General features: G+C 33.9%; 1 pseudogene; it reads left to right on the top strand.

The window, feature by feature from the left end:
• Nucleotides 1-12,297, top strand: part of LOC118895873 — a 44,507-nt pseudogene extending 32,210 nt beyond the window's left edge.
• The last annotated feature ends 12,283 nt before the right edge of the window (nucleotides 12,298-24,580 follow it).

Here is a 24,580-nt window from a genome sequence, read left to right as displayed (position 1 = left end):
GAAGTTCACAGTTTTGCCTCAAGTGGCTCCAAAGCATTGTCTTCCATACCTGCATGGACTTTATCAGCAAAATTCCCAAGAGGAAGTGAAAGTTTTGTGAGGAACTTAGCTCTGTAAGTTTTAGCACTGTATTTTTGGCCCCTGGGAATTTCACCTCTTTATATGTTTTCCTACCATTTAAAGCAATGTGTACTAAACGTTTTCAATAGTTTTTTAAAAGATTTGTGTACATTCCTAGCTGATACCTGAATTTATCCTAAAGAACCCATTTCCTTTCCATCCCACTCCAGTAGGAGTTTTTACTCATTCTTACATATCCTAACATAGAGCCAGGAGGAGAATTCTTCTTCGTCTGTACTTTCATCCTGTTTCCCAACCACTAACATTACAACCTCCAACTAAAGTCCTCTCCTTGGAATCCTTCTGAACTTGTCATCATCAATATCATCACCATCAATCGAGTGCCTGATATCAATCTAGGGAAGAGTCTAAGCACTTTTGCACATACTGATTCACTTCCTACTAGGAAATGATTACTATTACTGTACCCATTTTGTAAATGCAGACTCTGAGGTATAGAGTGAGTAAATCATGTGGTCAAGTGTGTAAATGATGAAGTCAGGATCTGAATCTAGAAAATTTGTTTTCAGGGCTTATGCTCATAATGACTATTCTATGTGTTTTACTCCCCCATGTTCTGTTTTCTGATTTCCAACACTAATTAAGTATTTAGCAATCTGGTTCACCAGCTTCCTCTTAAAACCAACTTCTGCCGTAATTACAAACATTTTAAAATATATGGGACAACTCATCAAAGACACTAGGCTAGTGTCCATTGATTTTTTTTCAATATCAGTCATTTTCAATTCCATTCCACTTCAACAGCGTACTCCAAATTGTCAGCTCTAGACCTTATTCTTTATATTTTTGCAGTTTCCACCTCTGGAATCCTTAAATGTATTTTGCTATAGTTTCAGCTCTTTCAATATCTTATTTACAAGGCACCTGTCTTTTGAGGGAGATCTCTACATGGAAAGGTCTCATAATCTCTCTGTGCTTCAATTTCCTCACTTATAAACTAACACTTTCTCCAAATATTTTATAACTTCAGTGAGATAGCATGTGTAAGGCTGTACCATAAATCCAGAGAATGGTTCTGATTAAAAGCCTGACTTGTACTCCTCATTAAATAGTAAATTCTCTCCTAACACTTCAGTTGTGTCTTTTTTTTTTTTTTTACCATTATTTGTATTTTTAAAATCGAATTTAGCTATTTAATATTTTTCATTGTATTTATTTTTATTGAAATATAGTTGGTGTACAATATTATGTTAGTTTCAGGTGTATGACATAGGGATTTGACATTTAAATACATTACAAAGTGATCACCGTAATAAGTCTAGTAACCATCTGTTCTGGTAGAAAGTTATTACAGTATTATTGACCATATTCTTTATGTTGTATAATACATCCCATTGACTTATTTATTTGTGCCTTAATCTTGCCTTCATCCACTGATCAGTTCTGTTTTCTTGTAAAATTACTATTCCTTGTAATTATTTGGTTTATATAATTTACTTGCTTATTGTCTTACATTGCAAGTATCAGTAGAAAATGTTAAATAGCTGTGGTTGTGTTCTGTGTGGTGCATCTGGGTTTCAGGAGCAGATTATTGACTTTAAAGTGTCTACCTGTATTTGGAGAAATGCCAAAATGATAAAGCAATTCTAGATTAATAAAGAAATGACCTTGTGTCTGAATTTTTGTATAATATCAGAGAAGACAATCATGGGTTTCACAGCAAACTTTTAATAACTTGGCAAGTGTGAAATATTTGCCCAGTGTGAAGATTGTTCTTTGCTTGTAATCAACTCAAATATTTATAGCAAATATAATCTTAATATTTAAACATAGTTTAAAATCTTTATATTTGTAACCTAGGTATACTTGTAAAAATCCTTGAAGATAATTAAATACAATTAAGAAAAATAATCAAATTATACTTTTTACTTGATTTTATGTGGCACACCACAGACCTATTTAAAAATATCAACATAGATAATCTGCCAGTTTCTACTAAAATTTAAAAATACTGGTTAGATTCTATGCCTATTAGCTTACATACAGTCCAACTAACAGTAGCATGTTGGTAAATACAATATAAATATATCAAGAGAATTTAATGCCCAATTGATTTACTCATTTATCATAGAATTTTACTCTAACTGTATAAAGGATATTAGCCATTTCTAGGCAGAAAAGGAATGTGAAGTAATGAGCTGATGGAAAGTTTGAACAAAATGGAAAAAACTTTTTTAACCAATTACCAGCACAACCATTTAATCTACAAGAATTCATACTACAGTTTAACAGCCTATTGAAAATGTCAAGTCATTTTAGAAATCCAGCCCCTCAATTCAAATGTTTGTAAAATTACTCTGGAAGTGCTGGAAGCATCAGCATTTTTTCTCTCTATCTTTTTATTTATCTATTTGTGCCTACAGGGAGACTTAGTCCCTTACTTTCTAGGTAGTTTTATTTTGTGATGTGAGATAAAAAGACTGTCTGAGAAGCATATTCTACTCCTCCCTGAGGAAGAAACTAAACTGATTAAAATCTTGTCTACTGTACTTTCAAGAGTGTCACTTTTCATTTGCTATTCTTACAACGTTGTGCACATACCTAAAGAGAAAAAAAAAAAAACTTGGCGATTGATTTTATTTTTATAAAATGTGTTTTCTTTAATGGTTTATTTCTACAGTTTAACTTCCTGTTTATTCTTGGTGTAACTTAAAATTGTTCAGCTAATGATGTCTCATGACTGCTGATGTTGGTAACAATGAAGGTAGGACCTCAATATGTTTTTCTTTTCATTGTTAATTAATATATTAAACCCGAATTCCAGGGAGGTGTATATCCTGTTGCAGAGAAGGAAACTGCATTCAAGTAAGAGATATGTAAATCGTTAAGAGTGAGTCCACATACTTCTATACACTTTATTTCCATCAAAGTTAGATCAATTTTAGGCTTAAATTGACTTTCTAATATTCTGATACAGTGGTAATCAGTTTAATCAGGTCTGTGGTCAAGCAGAGACCCCTATCTGTAATCAGATGTTGCTGTCTTTGCCTTACCTTTTGTGACCCATTTGTTTTGTTTGGAGTTAAATACAATTTCATTCACTTGAAACATTACTTTTGGATTAATATACAAACATACATAGCAGCCTAGGAATACAGATATTTCTGACAGCACAAAAACCAACCTGATATTTCTGTTAGTACACTGGTCATGGGTAAAATGCCAAATGCAATATGTAATGCAGTGTATTTAAATCATCCTGGACATTACTACTTGCGAAACTTAGTGCTCACAGAAATGACACTGCTATACTCCTAGGTATTTCTTGGGTTTTTGGGGGACAATACTGTAGCTGGTACTTACTTTGGAAGTTTGTATTGCTTGCAAAATGTGGTTGAACAGCAGTTTGTACCTAAATCTCCTTTAAGGATATTTGTAAGCAACTTATTAAACCTGTTACTGATAGCATGAGGAAGACCCAGAGTTTTTCCCATTGTATATGATGATTCTTTGAAAAAGATCTCAAGATTAAATATATTTAAAACATAAAATTTACAAAAATGTGGCCAATGTTTTGAAAACAGATAATTTCTAGGAAAATAGAAGAAATTACTTAATGAAAACATTATACATATATATGTAAATGTACAAATCAATCCTTTGTGGGGAAGAATTAGTCTGAGTTTTCTATCACTAGTATCAACCTCTTCAGTTTCCTACTATAGTTGCAAGAAAATAAAGGCATTTATTATATATTCCAGGACCCATTGCTCTTCACTGGTTTTTTTCTTTAAATCCCTTTTAATGTCTGGTTTATTTTTGAATTTGAGACAGGTTGTTGAAGCAGATTTCATTCATATTCATGACTTCATTTACCAACTATACAAAAATGACTGTCATGTTAATATCTCCACCACAGAGTTCTCCTTTTTTTTTTTAATTTTTATTTACTTATTTATTTATTTATGGCTGTGTTGGGTCTTCGATTCTGTGCGAGGGCTTTCTCTAGTTGCGGCGAGCGGGGGCCACTCTTCATCGCGGTGCGCGGGCCTCTCACTATCGCGGCCTCTCTAGTTGCGGAGCACAGGCTCCAGACGCGCAGGCTCAGTAATTGTGGCTCACGGGCCTAGTTGCTCCGTGGCATGTGGGATCTTCCCAGACCAGGGCTCGAACCCGTGTCCCCTGCATTGGCAGGCAGATTCTCAACCACTGCGCCACCAGGGAAGCCCCAGAGTTCTCTTTTGACTTCCATACTTACATAGCCAATGGATTCCACCAAGTTATCTCCAGGCTATCTCAGTGGCACCTCACATTGACTGTAGCCAAAATTACGCCTATGACTGAGGGACACTGTTTCTCATCTCAGTGAAAGTATCCCTAACCAACTGTTTTTCAAGTCAGAAACCTTATAACCTTGATGATGTTCTGCTTATAGAACAAGTAGTCTATCATCAAGTCCACTCTAATTTATTAAATAGCTCTCAAATAATTAATGTCTTTTCCCCTTATGGTACCACTACAGGAGTCCAATGTTTTATCAAGGCAAATCTCCCAAAGCTAATCCTCTCCTAGTTAGTTCGTTCACACCTACATCTTATTCAATGTAGTTGCCACACTCAGGCCACAGAGGTCACATCACAGATGGAAATCTGAGCTTGCCTGTGCTCCTCTTTTCATTCCTCAAACCTTCCTTATGGCTCATGGAGCAAAGAGTCAAACCTTAACACGGTTTCAAACTCCTGCATCATTTTGCTAATTTATTTTCCACGTGCTCTCTTTGTTTCAGTTACAGCAACCTCTTAGCACTTTCTCCAAAATGCTGTGACCGGTGCCGCTTCAAGTCCCTGTGAAACTGCTACATCCTTTGCCTAGATGATAATTTTGCCCTTTTCTTCTTGGTTAATTTCTACTGACCTTCAGTCCACTGCTCAATGTTACTTTCTTAAAGGAGCCTTCATTAAGCCTAGGACTAAATTGGATTCCCTGGTTATATGGCCACATAGTTCCCTATGCTTTTCTTTCATTGCACTTATTATAGTTTACAGTTTACAATTTGGCATTACTTAATTACTTTCTGTTTACCACACACAGCTCTAAGTTTTGTATGGCCTGGATAAACAGTCATACCTGTTTATTCCACCACTGAATTTTTGGCCATAATTAATTGCCTGGAAATCACCAAATATACGTTGGCTAATAAATATTTTGTCTGAAAAATAATTTTAAACTTTTACTGGTTTGGTACCTGTTCACAGCTACCCACATACCATGATATCCATAATATTAGTGACTGTGGTTCTGAAATTGGGTGTGTGAACCCCCAAATAAATAACCCACAAAATTATCATTATAAGATTACTCATCTGTGATTATAACAGGTCAGAATATAAGCAAATGGTTTTCTCTGTTCTTTCACATTTCCTCTTCCTAAAATCACTGCTTTATCATACAAATGTCAGCATAGACCCAATAGGTCCCTGTAAAAGTTATCATTCTGCTTCTGATCTGTTTCTTTCATTTTCAAAATGGAAATATTTTGTTTAAAAAAAGAATAAAACAGAAGTTGAGGAGTTGAGAAGGAATAAAAAAGGCAGGTTCCAAATTGTGCCTACTATTACTTGGTTAATATTCTTGTGAGATATCCTCCTAAATAATCAGATCCCAAACCAATTTTCTACATGAACTAAACAGTGAAGGTCGTATGAAATGTCCTTAAAGCTCTACTCCTATCTCACAGTAGTAAAAAGAGGGCAGTGCATTGTGATGCAGACTTGCTGAAGCATTCAGCCTAGTTCTCTAGCAGTTTCCCATGAATATCATTATCCTGCCCATAAAAAGAAGAACAGGTAGTAATGGGCAAAGCACTACCCACAGTAAGATGAAAAGCCCTCTCAGCTAGCAAACTCAAACACTTGACATTTGAATGTTTGGGAATTACCAATAGGGGCAGGGAAGCAAGGCAATAAGGATATTAGGTTAAGGTGTAAGGAATTAGGCAGAGAATCTAGTGTTACCACTGAGAGATATTGAACTGAGCTTGGTATTTGGCAAAGGTTATATATTTGAGAGTTACAATAAAATATGAAAAGCTAATGGAAATGAGTGTCCTAATCAGAAGCAGTATTGAGAACAAGTCTTAAAGGTCTTTCTTTAAAAAAATGGAGCATACAGTAAATGAGGCAGTTTCATATTATTATATTTTTCATGTATGTACTTTATAGCATTCAATATATATTGTAATAAGGCATTTTTTAATACTAAATAAGCATTCTCAAAAGGAAGGTAGATGCACATTTAATTAATAACTGAATTGTTTTTGAATAAAATTTATTTGCATAATCTAATATGAACTATATATTAAACTATAAGGACTACTAATAAATAACTTTTATCGTCAAAAGAAAAATAAAGTTCAGAGCTAAAATCTAGGAATTCTGAGTGAATAATAAACATACAAGAGTCAGACTTTAATTAAGTTTACACGTGATTTTAATAGAAATATGCCAAGATAAACATTCTTTATCTAATATTTTGTCATTGTAAACATTCTAAGTCATTAATATTAAACAAGAATATTAATTTTGAAGTAAATGTTCTTTACTGGTTGTTTAGAAATCAATGATTATTTGCTACTTATTTTAAACTTTAACTGTATTGCTATTGAAAATGATCATAAATTATTCTGACATTTAAAATGTCACAAGTGTTTAGACAATAAAAGAACAATTATAAACTCTGGACAGAATAGAAAATAAAACTACCTGAGGGCTCTGATGAGTGAATAAAAACAGGGAGAATTTAGAGAAGTTCAGCCTGAAAGGAAGGGACACACATGAATGTATTTCCTGTTTTAGGTCCAGAGGGGCTGAAACACCAACAGGAAATACAGTCGTATTTCTAGAAAGAAGAAACAAGTGAAGGTGCCCCGTCCCGGAGAATCAGGGTCACCAGAAAGTGACCAGAAAACCTGGGGAAGTAAAGAACCATAGAAAGAAACTCCACATTCTGTGTAAGATCGTGTACTTGTGCAGGAAAAACTGAAAGCAGTCTGATTGGACATCTGAGCTCCCGGCCATCGAAGGTACGGCAGACTTTTGGTCCAACCTAGACTTTGCTAGACAAAAAACATCAGCTCCCTTCAGAACAATATAAAATAATTCAGAATGCCCACAACACAAGGTTCACAGTATCCAGGAGACAATCCCAAATTACCTGACATATAAAAAGCAGGGTAAATGGAATCATTCTCTCAAGAAAATGAAAAGCAGCAAACACCAAATGACCCAGATGTGGGTTTTAACAGACAAAGACTTCAAAACATTTCTTAATATTTGTAATTGTGGCAAATGAATTAAATATAGAAAATTTCACCAAAGAAATAAAAAATATTTTAAATGGACTATTTAGAATGGAAAAATGAAATCTCTGAAATGAAATATTGAGAAGCAGGGCTTAATTTCAGAAAGGAGATGTCAGAGGAAAGATTTAGGAAGTTTGAAGATAGATTAATAGATATAATATCATCCAACCTGAAGAGAGAAAAAAAAAAAAAAATGAATAAAATGGTCAGAGCCCCTGAGATGTGTGGCATATTTTTCCCCAGAAGCTTTGGCCATTTTATTCACTCATTTATCTACATATGGATAATTGAAATGCCAAAGAAGAAAAGTGAGAGAATTGAACAAATAAAGTGTTTGTACAAATAATTGCTGAATATCCCCCAAATTAGAGAAAAACATAGATTTAGAGATTCAAGAAGGATAATCCAAACAGAATAAATAGAAACACACACACACACACAAGTACATCAAAGTTAAACTATTAAAAGCCAAAATTAATAGAAATGATTGAATTCAATTAGAAAAATACACATTAAATACCGAGGAACAATTATTATAATGTTCTCTGACTTCTCTGCAGAAACCATGCAGGTCAAAAGAGTGAAGAAACATTTTTAAGGCTAAGGGAAAAAAAGAACAAAGATGAAGTAGATTTAAGTAAAGAAAATCTAAGACAAACTTGATACTGAACCCACACTGAGAGAGAAATGTTAAATAAACTAATTATTATTTAATTAATTATTCCAAAGAGAATTCTAATCTTAAAGAATGAATAATGAACATAATAACTGGTAAATACCTGAGTGAATATAAACATATATTTATAAATATATTATTTATTTATATATAAATATATGTTATATATATACCAAATATTTATATATGAAACAAATATATATATACCAATCAAAGTAAAGCACACGTTTTGAAACAAATAACAAGGTCAATTCTAAAGTTGGTAAAGAAACAAACTTAACAAAAGAACAAATTTGGGAGAAAAACATTACCCAATTTCAAGATGTAAGTTTATAATAATCAAGACTCTGGGTTCACAGACTTGTTCTGAAAGGGAGAAGATAGTAAGTACCTTAGCATTTGCCATCTATGTATATGGTCATTTCACCATTCCAATGGCAGAATTCTGCCATTTTAGCATGAAAGCTGCATAGTCGACTTTGTAAACAAACAGGATGGCTCAGTTCTAATAAAATTTTATGAAAATTGGCAGCAGGCCCAATTTCCTTGTGGGTCATAGTTTGCTGAACCTGAACAAGACTGTGGAATTTGTGAAAAGCCTCAACCTATAGATTGATGGAACAAAATGAAGTCCAGAATAGACCCTCTTGTATGGTCAGTTTTCAACAAAGCTGCTAAATCAACTCATTGATGAAAGATGGATAGTAGTTTCTTGATATAGTTATAATTTGCATTTCCCAAGTAATGATGTTGAATGTCTTTTGTCTTTAAGAAGTTTATCATTAAAGTCTGTTAAAATCTACTTTGGGTGAAAATTTTAAAAGACTAGCAGTGCAAAGATTTGATGCAGATGCGGAGCAACAGGAACTCATATACTGATGATGAGAATATAAGTTACCCATGGATTTTAGAAAATAATTTGGCAACTTCTTCAAATGTTAAACAAACACCTACCATATAACCCAACAATTTTATCCCCAGTTATTTAGACAAGGGAAATAAGAAAAGTCCAAACAAAGACTTATAAATGAATGTTCACAGGAGATTTATTCATAATAGCCCAGCCTGAAAAAAATCCTGTGAGTATGGATTGATGAATAAACAAACTATGACATCTCCATACAATTAAATAATACCAGCAATAAAATGTAACAAACCTCTGAAACAAGCAACAGGGATGAATGTCATAATCACTACACTGACTGAAAGAAGTCAGATATATATAAAATTTTAGAAAATGCCATCTAATCTATAGTGACCAAAAAACAATCACTAGTTGCTTATGATTGGGAATGGTGGACTATATTAAGGAATAAGGTTCCTTTAGGGATCATAGAAATGTTTTATATTTTGATTCTGGTGGTGGTTTTACAGAAGTATATAATTTTAAAATCTCATCACATTTTTAATGTTAAATGTATGCAGTTTACCATAGGCAATTCATATCTCAATGAAGTTCATATAAGTGAAAATTGCATAATAAATATACTATTATATTATTTACATGTAAATCTAATTTAGGAAGATGTTTTTAATGTAACAATGCAATATAAAGGACTCTTTTTGTAGTTAATGCTGTTTAAGTATTTGAAAGAACTTTTTGTGGAATAACAGCCCAACAACTTATAGTGAGGTGAAATCCATCATGCTAAAATTCTGAGACTGGCCTTGTGTATTGATTTCATTGGTAACAAAGAATGTCCATTTTTTTTAACAATCTGAGTCCATTCAGTAACAGAACTCACACAGTAGTTTGAAAAAGGAATACTTAATATAAAGATTAGACTACCGTTAACTAGTAACATGATTTCCTACTAGGATAAAGAGAATTCTGGGGAACATAAGAATAGCAGTTGTAGGAATAAGGAGTAACAGGATCTGATGGTAAGAATATCCTTACTTCATTACCTTAAACGACAGATAAAACAACAGAGTAATATGCCAAATATGAATAAACAAAGCACAGTCTGATTTGATCGTACGTGGAATTTTACCTTAATGGATTAACAGCTGGTCTTAATTCTTTACCTATTGCTTTGCCAGAAGCAGAGCAGATAGATATTTGAAAATAGTGTCTGACTTACACATTTATGCACAAACGCCTTGCTTTCTAGTTTTCCTACTTAAGGCTGATTCCATTCTCCTACGCAGTCTTTCCAGAATTTTTTATTACTTTTCTCAAAGAAAAAAGACATTTTTGGTTGGACACTATTTTACTTACTACAGTAGAATAGTTGTTTGCTTTCCTGTGCTTACAGACTCATCAAAGCTGTCCTCAAGAGATCATCTAATATGATCTCACATCCTTACATCATATATCTGATTCTATTAAATTTTTAAAGCACAACAGTAGTTCTTATTCCGTAACAGTCAAGTCCCCTAAATGGGTTCCCTATTTCCAGTACTCTGTTTTATCTTAAACCTTGCCTCTCATAATCTAATTTATGTATGTTATCAGACATTATTGCTTCATGTTCATTGGGATCAATATTTGGCTGGTTAAGGTAAAGCGCCGACTCTAGCAGAAGATCATTAACAAAATTATACTATATAACATTAACATTGTTTTTTAATTTAAAACATAAAAAGTACATTCATTCAGTAATCTATTATGTAGAGCCAAATTTCCCATAGGTATAATCTTAATAATGACTAACATTTGTCATCGTTCATTTAAATAGTACACCCACGGGACATCATCTACAATATTCAGTTGAGCTCTCTAAGCTAAGAATAATTCTAAAGACAATGGCAAATTAATCTGAATTCATTATCATTTACAAAACTTACAGAATTTCAAATAAATAGTATTCTTTCACTTTTCACTCCTTCCATTGGCTTATATAATACATGGTACATACCTCCTTTATTGTGCTTCACAGACACTGTTGTTTTTTGTTTTTTGGTTTTTTTTTTTACAAATTGAAAGTTTTTGGCATTGACCATTTTTCCAACAGCATTGGCTTATCGTCTCTGTGTCAGATTTTGGTAATACTCACAATATTTCAACCTTTTTTGTTATCATATTTGTTACGGTCATCTGTGATCAGCCCTCTCGCAAGGTGTCCCACCAGTGGTGGAGCCCTACAACTTACCCTCTCATTCCACCAGCTCTTAGAAAATGCAGATGAGACCTATTGCATTGATAGCAAGGCCCATCTGCTATGGAACCCTCAAGCTGACCACTCCACCTGTGCTCCTTGGGCCAGCTCAATGCTGATCTGTGTGAGCTGGATGTGAACAGGGGGCTCTTCCCTTGCCTGCCTTTCTTCATGCCCATCTTCACCCCACTGACCAGCAGGGGAGCCAGCAGTACCGGGTCTTCAAGGTGCCAGGGCTTACGCAGCAGATGTTCCACTCCAAGAACATCATGGCCGCCTATGACCCCGCTATGGTCCTACCTGACTGTGGCTGCCAAGTTCGAAGGCTGTTTGTCCGTGCAGGAGGTGGATGAGCGCGTGCCTGACTCCAAAACAAGAACAGGAGCTATTACATACAAAACAGAAATAGGCCCACAGACATAGAAAACAAACTTATGTTTACAAGGGGAAAGAAAGGTGAGGGATAAATTAGGAATTTGGGATTAGAATATTCTCAGTACTATATATAAAACAGATAAACAACAAGGACCTACTGTATAACACAGGGGACTATATCTAATATCTTGTAATAGCCTATAGTGGAAAAGAATCTGAAAAAGAATATATACATAAATAAGTATATATATATGTTTATATATATATATATATATATGTGATTCACTTTTCTATACACCTGAAACATTGTAAACCAACTATACTTCAATAAAAAAAAATAATAAAAAGAAAGAACAGCAGCTATTTTGTCAAGTAGATCCCCAACTACGTGAAAGCAGCTGTCTATGACATCCCACCTCAGGGGCTAAAAATGTCCACCACCTTCACTGGCAACAGCCCGGCCACCCAGGGGCTGTTCAAGCACATCTCTGAGCAGTTCACAATCATGTCCAGAGCAAGGTCTTCCTGTACTGGTGCTCAGGTGAGGACTGGATGAGATGAAGGTCACCCAGGCAGAGAGCAGCCTGAACGACCTGCTGTCCAAGTACTAGTAGTACCAGGATGCCATAACCAAGGAGAGGGGCAAGCTGTCTTATTTTAAGAAATACCACAACCATCCCAACCTTCAGCAACCAGCACCCTGATCAGCCAGCAGCCATCAGCATCAAGGCAACAGGCTCCACCAGCACAACGATTAGGACTCACTGAGAGCTCAGATGATGCTTAGCATTTTTAGCAAAGTATTTTTAAATTATGATATCTACATTGCTTTTTTAGACATAACACTACTGCAGTTAGACTGTAGACTGCACTTGTCTTATAGTAGTGTAAATATAACTTCTATATGCACTGAACCCAAGAAATTTGTGTGACTCACTTTATTGTTGGCTTTATTTTATTGCAGTGATCTGGAACCAAACCTGCAACATTTCCAGTGTATGCCTGTACTTCTTTAAATTATTTGGTGCTATTATAAGTAAAGCTAACATAAATAAATCAAACAAAATAAAATCATAGCATATATTTCATCCGATAAAGTTTTCCTTAGCATACTAGTGAATAACCTAGTAATGTCAGCATTAAGTATCAGTCAATATGGTAAACAGATTAATGGTGGTAAAATGACAAAATCTTTTGAGTTAAAATTGTTTTTCAGAGTTTCTACTTACTTACTCTTCCTGTTCTAATATACACTAACAAAATTGATCAATTACATATTTAATGAATCTCTGAAAATACGTTCAATACAAAGACATGCACCATGTTTTATTGAAAAAAAGTACCAACTTCAGAAATACTTACTCATCCATACATCTATTTAATCATTTACTCAACCATGGATTTAATCTCCTCCTTCACACTGGGCACTGTGCTAACACTTGTATACAGAAGGACAGAAGAGTTCAAAGCCTGAGTGGATTCAAGTCCAGCTTTTCTTACTACATGAGTGATTCAGAAAAAAAAGTCACTTTCTTATTCTAATTGTCAATGTTTTCTTCTGTAAGATAGAAAGTATACATTGAACTGATGAAAACTAAATGAGTTAGTACAGAGATGAAACTCACACAAACATTAACATAAATAATTGTTAACAGTACTTGTTTTTATCAACACACAGTTTTTAAAAATGATGCTTATTGTAGGTAAGAAAAAAGAGAGATAAATGAAAAGTGAGAGATAAGTAACCATAACTTCAAACCGTATGCAAGCTTGAGAGACACTGACCAAATAAGAGTAAGTAGACCAATCTCGAGGTTTCTGAAGGAGAAAAGGGGAGTCAGTATAAACTGCCCTGATAAGCATTTTGTTAGTTTGTTTGGCTCTGTTTCCTTTCTCAGATATGGAATAATTATGAAAGAGGTAAAGTCATCAGCACTGAAGAGAGAAATCATAATATCTCCTTAGACACAAAAAATGAGGATCCCATTAAGTTGAGCTAGGAAAATATTACTTAAGCCAAACCAGTGTTTATCCACGAAAACTTCCAAGGTGCTGCAAGCGTGCATGGTCTTGGCTATAAAGGGCTAATTATCACAGACCTCCTTTTTATATTCTTCTCTGAAAAACATACCCTCCTTTTATGAAACACATGATCATCTATGTCATCGGGATATGGAAAGAATGGATATCTAAATCCCCAGATAAGTTGCAATTTAATTTTTAGATAAAAGAACTTCGCATTGATTTTAGTTCCTATAATACTAAAGTGAACTATTTTTGTTTCCAAATTAACCTCTCAATGTAAACCCTCTGATAAAATGCTAATTTATAAGAAGATACAGTCATACCTCTTACTAAAAGTATACCCTGAATCTTCACCAAGAATTTCTCTTCTGTGCTTTATATTATTTTCTTCAATTTTAAGTTTTATGGTCAAAGTTTTGGAACTTTAGTGTCTTTCATGATTTTTAAGCTAGTATTTTACACTTAGAAAATAATTTTATCCTACTATGTCCATAACAAATGATGTTGGGCTACTATGAACCAAGCCAAGTGTAGCTGAGGCAAGAATTGGACATTATTGGGTAAATTTTGCACATGTCATGTTTGGCAGGAATGTATTTATGTGGAGGCAGTAATTAAATCTAGAAAATGGATTAATACATTTATTAAACAAATATTTATAGACAAGTATCCATGTGTCAGGCACTTTGCTACACACCTGGGATAAAGCAGAGAATAAAGTATAAAAATGTCTCTGCCCTTAAAGTGCTGCAAAGATATTTTATTTTTATTATCTTATGAATCTGGGTTTATAAGTAATAAGAAATCAGGAGATGGGGTATAGAAAGTTTGAGTGGGTTTTAGGGGATTTAAACCAATCTTATGCAAAGCGAGCTTATGCAGGAAGGAGCAGACAGGAGTCTAAATCAAATAAGCATCACAGTCAGCACCTAAAGATTATCCATGATGGAGCCCGATAAAGGGGGAATGAGTTCTGTACCAACAGGAATAATGAACTTGGGGGAAATAAGGAACACTAGATGGCCTGTGCCATCAGTGGGTGAAAATGTAGAGCAAAGCATGGCTTACTGTGAAGCTTCCTAGATGATTGAAGCAGCTGTCTGGCAAGGGGACGATCAGGTTGGCATGCTTAAAAGTGGAATAAAAAACTTGTACACATTCTTCCTTCAAGCCAACTTTTAGAAATCAGTTATGCTAGATAGTTTACTTCTTCGCTGAGGAGAAGGAACTTTTGACTTAGTTTTAATTGCCATTATAGAAAATAGTAAAATCTGCCAACTCTATGTTTTCTACTGAGTTATCAATGACATGGTACAAGTATTTATTTCTTCCTTCTGTCAGAGAAGGTTAAAATCATTAAGAAAGCCTATTCATCCCTGAAAAACTACAGTTAAATCACAAGAAGCATGGCCTTGGGGCTTCTAGGGTAAGGCAAGGTTCACTTTGTCCTTCAGATTGTTGCTTTTGTATTGTACAGACATGACGTTTTGGTTGAAATTTGTGTTTGACAGGTCTGTAATGTAATTTTCCAGAATGTGTTGAAGTGGAACCCAATATCGTTGGCTTCATTCAGTAGATTTTCTGCCTGATGGAACATACCATTACTATTCTATTTATTTTTACAACCAATGAAAAAATGGATTATTTCAATTTGTGAAGTTCTTTTACACATAATTTTCCAAAAGATAAAGATCATATAGCAATCCCTATATTTGTTCATGATTGAGCATTGATTGACTCTGATCTGTAAGAAATTCCCTACGTTGAGTTATATTTTGGCATTACGTGTCCTAGCAGTTAACAAGTAGTATATTGGCTTAAGGAATATATATGAATAGAGGGAGAATTCTGTGGAATGATTTAAAGGGGGTTCATGTAAAAGTCATCCGTAAGTACAGAGAATGAAAAAGGGATTTTACAATATAAAACCAATTCACAATCTGAGAGGAGAAATGATGCTGAGTCAAATACGTGTGCCAAGTGAAAAAGCACTGGGGTCTTGCGACACAGGCCTTTTGGGAATAAGAAGCAGAGATAAGGCTGAGGGTATTGGAGCTCAGAGATCAAGTATAGGTCATGCTATCATCAGAGGGACACCTAGGTTTTTCTGGCCAGGAATGTAACACAGAAAAGAAAAGATTTATAGGTTTTAGGTATTGGAGTAAAAAAGTTAAGCCAGACATGATTTTTTAAACACTAGTTAACATGAAATTAGAATTTTAAAGTCAAATATTATTTAACTTTTTCCATCAGATTAATCAAGGTTACCCTTGTGACTGTAGGGAAACTATGACAACTTGAAAAAGAGGCTACTACTGGACATTATTGCAATTTTTAAATGTTTTTCTAAGTGGTTTTTTGTTGTTGTTGTTGTTGCATGTCTCTGTTCCATTAATAAAAGGCTGGAAATCTATCTCTTGACATTCAAATGTAACTTTAATCAATCTATTTAGCATAGTGAACTTGAGAATAAAATAAATAAAATACTTTATTAATATAAGAGAAACCTAAACAACAGTGAATTTTTGATATTAAATGTATAAAAAGTTCTTATTTGCTTTTGTTCTCTACTTTTCAACATGAAGATATTGTATGCAGATAGAAATCATGATGCTGAAATCGTAGGTAGGTTAGCAAGAAAATGGAAATCTTAGAACTTCAGCATAAAAGGCCATCGTATAACATAAGATTAATTATTTTTTATAGTAGGAGCACATGCATAAAGTGTTCAAGCAAAGGGTATTATGAATCAGGTACCTGACTATATCCTGTGGCACCAGACTGTACAGTCAATCCAGCTTTTTAAAAATTTTCCGATAATTTTTCTGCCGGTCTCCAGGAAGCTTAGACAAATATGATAAGAACCTCCTGGTACTTCTCAAGCTTATCATAATCAGCAGGAAATCATTCATGTGAGGTTATTTGAAAATGAAGCAAGCATAAACTTCTGGGCTCTGGGTCTTTTTAAAGAGAATATGAAACATTCACTTTGCTTGAGTCAGAGCTGGCTTTTCTTCCTCCTTCTCACTGATGCTTTATATATAAATCTCTATCTCAGCTTGCCCAGGCCTGTGAAAGTTGCCTGACCTTTCTGCCTTAGCTTCCCTCCCTATGGTTCAGCCTCTTCTTTTGCTGGACTATGATGAGAGAACTTGGCTGATGCCTCTTATCAATCAACAGTCCATTGCATGTGGTTTCCATAGGAATTAAATGAGATAATACACATAGGGGCTTAGCATATTGCCAGTATGATACATTTTATAGTTAAATGCTCTTTCCATACCTTAAAATTTTAAAATAAAATTTAAATTTCTCATGCTACACAACAATTCCACACCTAGATATCTACATAAGGGAAATGAAAACTATGTTTACATAACCACATGCATGCAAATATTCATAGCAGTGTTACTCATAATAGCCAAAAGCTGGAAATATCTACATTTCCATCAACTGGTGAATGATAAAATATGTATACTGGCTGTATATTGTGCCCCATAAATCCATGTCCATTTGGAACCTTGGAATATGACCTTATTTGGAGGTATTTGCAGATGTAATTAGCTAAACAAGGTCATGTTGAATTAAGTTGGATCTTAATCCAATGATTGTTATTTTTATACTAAAAGAAAATAGAGGAAAAACATAGACAAAAAGGAAGAACCTCATGTGACAATGGAGACAGAGATTGGAGTGATGTCTTTACAAACCCTGGAACACCAGGGATTTCTGGCAATCACCAGAAGTTAGGCAACATCACTAATCATTAGAGAAATGCAAATCAAAACTACAATGAGGTATCACCTCACACCAGTCAGAATGGACATCATCAAAACTCTACAAACAGTAAATGCTGGAGAGGTTGTGTAGAAAAGGGAACCCTGTTGCACTGTTGGTGGGAATGTAAATTGATATAGCCACTATGGAGAACAGTATGGAGGTTCCTTAAAAAACTACAAATAGAACTACCATATGACCCAGCAATCCCACTACTGGGCATATACCCTGAGAAAACCATAACTCAAAAAGAGTCATGTACCAAAATGTTCATTGCAGCACTATTTACAATAGCCAGGACATGGAAGCAACCTAAGTGTCCATCGACAAATGAATGGATAAAGAAGATGTGGTACATGTATACAATGGAATATTACTCAGCCAAATAAAGAAATAAATTTGAGTTATTTGTAGTGAGGTGCATAGACCTAGAGTCTGTCATACAGTGTGAAGTAAGTCAAAAAGTGAAAGACAAATACTGTATGCTAGCACACATATATGGAATCTAAAGAAAAATGGTTCTGAAAAACCTAAGGGCAGGACAGGAATAAAGACATAGAGAATGGGCTTAAGGACACAGGGAGGGGGAAGTGTCAGCTGGGACGAAGTGAGAGAGTGGCATGGACATATATACACTACCAAATGTAAAATAGATAGCTAGTGGGAAGCAGCCGCATAGCACCGGGAGGTCAGCTCGGTGCTTTGTGACCACCTAGAGGGGTGGAATAGGGAGGGTGGGAGGGAGACACAAGATGGAGGGGATATGGGGATATATGTATACATATAGCTGATTCACTTTGTTATACAGCAGAAACTAACACAACAATGTAAAGCAATTATACTCCAAAAAAGATGTTAAAAAAAAATTAACCCCACAAAAACAACAAAAAATATCCACTATATTTGAGTAGTTTCTCAAAACCAAAAGCATAATGAAATAGTTTAAAATAGGACATTTCATTAGAAACCGTCAATGAACTGAGAAAGCTGCATAAGTGATTAAATAAACATAAACATGTAGTTCATATACACTTGGATTTAAAAAAGTAACTCTAATATGCATATAATTAAATCATTCAAGTTGATTATATTTTAGTAAGTAATACTTCATTTTACAATGCTTATGCAGTATCATATGAGAAGTCTCTCTTTTCTCACTTAGTTTACAAATATGTCCTTTTGCATTTATTTCAAATTTTGCAGGCTGCAATTTAGAAAATATTTAAGAAACAGTAATGCAAGACCCAAGTAAACTAATTCTAAAGACTATATTAGTTCCGTTTAAGGCTCTCACCATTATTCACTGTGTTCTATGTTTTCTGCATTTCATTTTCCTTACCTTTCTCTCCGTTTTCTTTGTCTTTCCTAGGATTAAATAAGTAAAGTTCTTTAAAATAAAAGCAACAATGTATCTATTATTGACCCATCCCGATCATTATTCTCCCTTTTCCAGTCACTAGCGATTACAATGTTGTATGTTATTTATGTTTAGGAACAAAGTCATAATAAGCATTGTACATTTTACTTTCATTATCAAGAACCTGAATATTAAATGGCAAAAGCAGGCACAGCATGGATCTACAAGTGTGGTGTGCGATCTCTTTCATATGTTTTGTCTTTACACTTGTGAATTGGATAAATGCAGCCATACATGTTTTTGACAGCTAATTAAACGTGAATATGTGAAATTATATGCCAGTTTACCACCACTATTTGTGGAAATAAGATGGGGTTTTTATAATTTGTACTGAAATACTTTAACTTCTGTTACTTTACAAACCTGATTTTATGATACCTACTGAAACATTCAAATTGAAATTTCCATTGTGTGGGGGGGGTTATATACATATATATTTATTACTTATTTGTTTTTGTTTTTTTTAACTATTAGGCTTCTATTTAAAAAAAATTTCCTTCTTCTCATGTACCCTTCCCGCGTGTGTCCTCTACTTTCAAGTTTCTTTCAACCCCCTCAGTAAGTTCCTCTCTTTTGGTGGCGAGCTCCGTCCTGAAAGCACATTTTTATAAATCTCATATAATGCCAAATCTGTGAGAAGCAAATAATGTTAGTTTGGAAATAAGTTTGAAGGCCTTGGCTTTTTCATTACTTTTAGCTTTTGTCTTTTGTAAAAATTCTTAGGGAAAGAACACACTGTAGGGCTTTTAAAATACTTAGATTCATGAGAAAACATATGTTCTTACTAAATTGGCATGCCATTATCTTGAGTTAGTCACAGAGACCAGGAGTAATTAGTCAGCCTCTGAGTTATGATGGAAGATGATGTGTCCCAGAATGATATATGTATCAAAATATAGCCTAAACTGAGCCCAAATTCAACAAAATATCTTGGATTTCAAACAGCCTATACTTTTAACTGTGTTCTTCCATCCTGCTTTCCCCTATAAAGTTGATCATAAAATATGAGAAAAATGTAAGGAACATAAGATGATCATAAAAAGAGGAGTAGAGATTTAAAACGGAGAATCAATTAGGACCACAAAAATGTATAAGTCCAGTATAAACGAACAATGGGCCACAGATCTGGCTGTAAGCTTTGGAAATTAAAATGAAATGAGGAATTAAGTAGATTGATATTGCACAATAACAAAAAAATAGAAACAAACCAATTGCTCACCTTAAGGTGAAAAATTAATTTTATCCCAAAGTTCCCTGTAAAAATGACACCACTGTAATTAGCAATGCCTTTAAAAGCAGGATTATAGTAAACATCGAAGTTTTTCTTCTAACTTCCCTCAAAAAATGTTAATGAGACTCATGTTCCGTAAAAACATTTCCAAAGGGCAATCATAAATGGCAAAATCTAAGCTCTCTGTTCGCCTGGTTAAATTACAATGTAGATGTTTACTGAATATTTTTCAAACATTTCTTTATAAATACCATTATTTCTCAAAACTGTACGTCCTATATAAATGTGTTAACAACAAATTGCTAATATCCTAAACTAATTTTGGTTAAAGAGTTTCCAGAATTGCCTTTGGGAAACCACCCATTTGATCTGCATGCTTTTTCCCATCCTGCTGTTACCCTGGAGGGCAGTAATGGGTCCTAACCACTTAGTGTAGAGAGATCCAAACAGGCATGCTTTCTAAGCAAAAACCATGAGAAATTGAGATGTTTGCTGAGACTTTTGAGACAGAGTTATAGTCTTTCTTTAAAAGACAAATTTAGATGTGTATCTTTTTGGCATTCTGCCACAAATTGTTGTTACCACTGTATAGCACCTGAATATGACTCCATCACAATGTAGCACAGCATCACATGGGTTCTGATGTTACGTGTGAGTGGTAGTCGAGTAGAAACAGGGAGCAGACTACTGGTAACTTACTGTTATTTAACTATGCCATTTTGTCTAAGTCAGATTTGTTGTATTTTCTATTAATTTATGTTTAAATGTTCCATACTTATAAAATAGTATATACACAGGGATAAAAATTTAAAGGGTAAAAAATGGTATCAGGGTACAAAGTAAATATTTTTCTATTCCTGACTCTGAAGATGAACAGAGTCAATTTACCACTACAGAGGTGAAAATTGTTAAGAGTGCCTGTGTGCTTCCAGAAATATTCTATGCATACACAAGACAATATGTTTAAAATTTCTTTATTTACTACACAAGTAGTAGCATATTCCTCACCCTTTTCTACTTAATTATTTCACCAAAAAATGTATCTTGGAAATTCCTCCATATTAAAAAGACTGTCTCTTTTGTTTAATGACTTTATGATTTATATAACTAATCCTCCAGAAAAATCTGGTTGAATTGATCTAATCTTTTGCCACTATATATAATGATGCAATAAATAACCATGTATATGTTTTGTTCGGCTTTTTGTACAGTTGTAAATATAAGTATATATGTGTATGTACACACACACTCACAAATGCAAAATTGTCCCCACAGTGATCGTACTAATTTACTTTTCTACCAACAGTGTATGAAAATATTGATTTCCCCCCTCCCCCAGATCTCCTGACATAGTGTGTTATCCACCTTTGGAAACTTTGATCACCTGAGGGATTAAAAACTAATCTACGTGGCTAATTATTAGAGAAATGCAAATCAAACTACAATGGGATGTCACCTCATAGCAGTGAGAATGGCCATCATCCAAGAGTCTACAAACAATAAATTCTGGAGAGGGTGTGGAGAAAAGGGAACCCTCTTACACTCTTGGTGGGAATGTAAATTGATACAGCCACTATGGAGAACAGTATGGAGGGTCCTTAAGAAACTAAAAATAGAGCTATCATATGATCCAACAATCCCACTCCTGGGCACATCTCTGGAGAAAAACATGGTTCAAAAGGATACATGCACCCCAATATTCATTGCAACACTGTTTACAATAGCCAAGACATGGAAGCAACCTAAATGTCCATCAACAGATGAATGGAGAAAGAGGATGTGGTACACATATACAGTGGAACATTACTCAGCCATTAAAACAAATGAAATAATGCCGTTTGCAGCAACATGGATGGACCAGGTGATTATCATACTAAGTGAAGTAAGTCAGACAGAGAATGGCAAGTATCATATGATATCGCTTATATGTGGAATCTAAAAATAATGATACAAATGAACTTATTTACAAAACAGAAACAGACTCACAGACTTAGAGAACAAACTTAAGGTTACCCGGGGGGATGAGTTGGGGGAAGGATAGATTAGGAGTTTGGGGTTGACATGTACACACTGCTATATTTAAGATAGATAACCAACAAGGACCTACTGTATAGCACAGAGAACTCTGGTCAATATTCTGTAATAACCTAAATTGGAAAATAATTTAGAAAAGAATAGATACATGTATATGTATGACTGAATCACTCTGCTGTATGCCTGAAGTCAACACAATATTGTAAATCAACTATACTCCAATATAAAATTAAAAATTTTTAAAAATACGTAATAAACTAAAGGACAAAAAATACTAATCTACGTTTTTTCTTATTCTAAATAACATTGAATTTTCATTTTAATTTCTTGGTTTGTGAACTAACTTCACATCCTTTGTCAAATTTCTTTGGATTGTTAATCTTTATTATTATCATTTTTTTATTTTTTTTAACTGGTTGTGGAAATCAGTCCTTTGTTATAAGTTGCAAGTTTTCACAAGTTTTGTATTTGTTTCTTCATTTTGTATATGCATTTTTTCTTCATGAAAATTTTAAAATTTTGATTTATTTAAAGTTGCCATTCTTTGTTTTATATCTTTGTGTGTGTATGTTTGCAATTTATAACATATATTTGAAAGTCTTTTCCATCCCAAGATTACTAAATAATTGTATAAGATTATCATTTCCTTTTTGGACATTTATATCTTTGATATACCTGGAAATAATTTTAGTAAAAGGTGGGAGTTATGGCTCAACTTATTTTCCCAGAAGACTAATCAGTAATTAACACTATTTTTAAAAATTTCCACTCATACCTCATGGGTATGAAATGCTACTTATCCCTTCCTTTTTTATTTCTTTTTCATGTTATGGTAACACCATGTTGCTTTAATTATTTCAGTAGTATTATATGATATTTATTACCTAGCAAGCGTCATTCCTACATCATTTATTATTACTATTTTTGTTGTTTTTTTTCTTATTTCTACTTCACATTTTATTTATAAACTTTAAAATCAACTAGTCTACTTCCCCTTTAAGTGGGAAAAAGTGTGAGGTTTTTTTTTTTTCTTTAATTTCTTAATGTATAGACTAATTTAAGAGACTTCACTTATTTTGTAGGTCTTTATTTTTTCCCAACAACATGGTAGTTGTTGGGAAAACAACTTCTTCTCTTTTTGTTTAAATATCCCTTCTGTTCCACAGAGTCACATCTTAAAGTCTCTTTATACCTCTATTACAAATGTCTTAGTTTTATTAGATATTTTAACATTTATTCTATTATGAAAATCATTGTGGTAGGCATAATTCTAAGATGATCCACAGTTATCTTCTACTTGTATAATCCTTTCTACATTTTTGTGGAAGCTGTGAATTTGATGTTTCAAATGATTATACTACCATGACTATATTACATTATTTGGCTAAAGGGAGATGATCCTGGGTAGACCTGGTTTATCAGATGAGCCCTTTAAAAGCAGAGTTTCCTCCTGGTGGTCATAGAAGAGAAAGACAGATGTGGGAAGCACCAGAAGGATTTGACATTCTGTTGCTGGCTTGAAGATGGAAGATGAACAGGGTCATCGGGTAATATCCTGAGGGTCATCCCTAGGGACTGAGAGTGGTCCTGGGCCTACAGCCAGCAAAGCAACAGAGACTTCCATGGGACAACCTCAAGGAACAAACTCTGCTAATAACAGGCATGAGCTTGGATAATGATCTTGAGCTTCAAATAAGAAGGCATCAAGCTGACAGCTTGATTTCAGTGTGAGCAAAGAACCGAGTCATGCTGTGCCAGACTGACAAACAGAACTGTATACTAATACATTAGTGCTGTTATAAGCCACTCAATTCTTGTTAATTTTTTATGCTTCAATAGAAAACTAATGCAGGCACGTCCATCATTTTATCTCCTAACAGCCTGTTATTAGTTACTTATTTTCATACTCTATTTTTGTGCTAAATGATCTCATTTCATAATTTCATAATTAGCCAGAAATATCAGTTTCTGTTCTTTAGTTTTTCAGGCAAGCAAATATATCATCTGCAAATAAAAATGAATTTGCCTTTATTTTTCTTTATTTTTATTTTTTTTAATAAAAAGCTCAGAAATCGGTGTTTATTAATTTCACATTTGCTAAAAGCAATTTATCAGGAAAGAAGATGAAAAGGCAAATTAAAACTTAAGTCCCATCATACCGATGTAATAGTTTGCCTTGTCACAAAGTATTCCTAAAAGCTTCAGAAGTATGAAAACATATTCAAAAGGCTGATGCTTATATGCCTTTGGTAACATTAAGATGCATTTGATTACACTTAATACATCATTTTTTATGTATTAAAATCATGTCTTCTAAATTAAAAGTACCCTGGTTTGCAAAAAGTTTAGATATTCATTCATTCTTCTGGTATGTCCTTTTTAGAAATCCAATTTATATAAATGTTCCAGATAGTTGATTTCTTAATTTCAATTTCTCTGCCTTTTATTTTACATTTAAAAATATTTTATCCTGCTCAATATTTTTGACCGTTATTACAAAATA

This window comes from Balaenoptera musculus, chromosome 5 (assembly GCF_009873245.2).
Source record: "Balaenoptera musculus isolate JJ_BM4_2016_0621 chromosome 5, mBalMus1.pri.v3, whole genome shotgun sequence".
NCBI lineage: Eukaryota > Metazoa > Chordata > Mammalia > Artiodactyla > Balaenopteridae > Balaenoptera > Balaenoptera musculus.
Note: the sequence above shows the minus strand (reverse complement) of the source record. Positions and strands in the feature narration are given on the sequence as shown.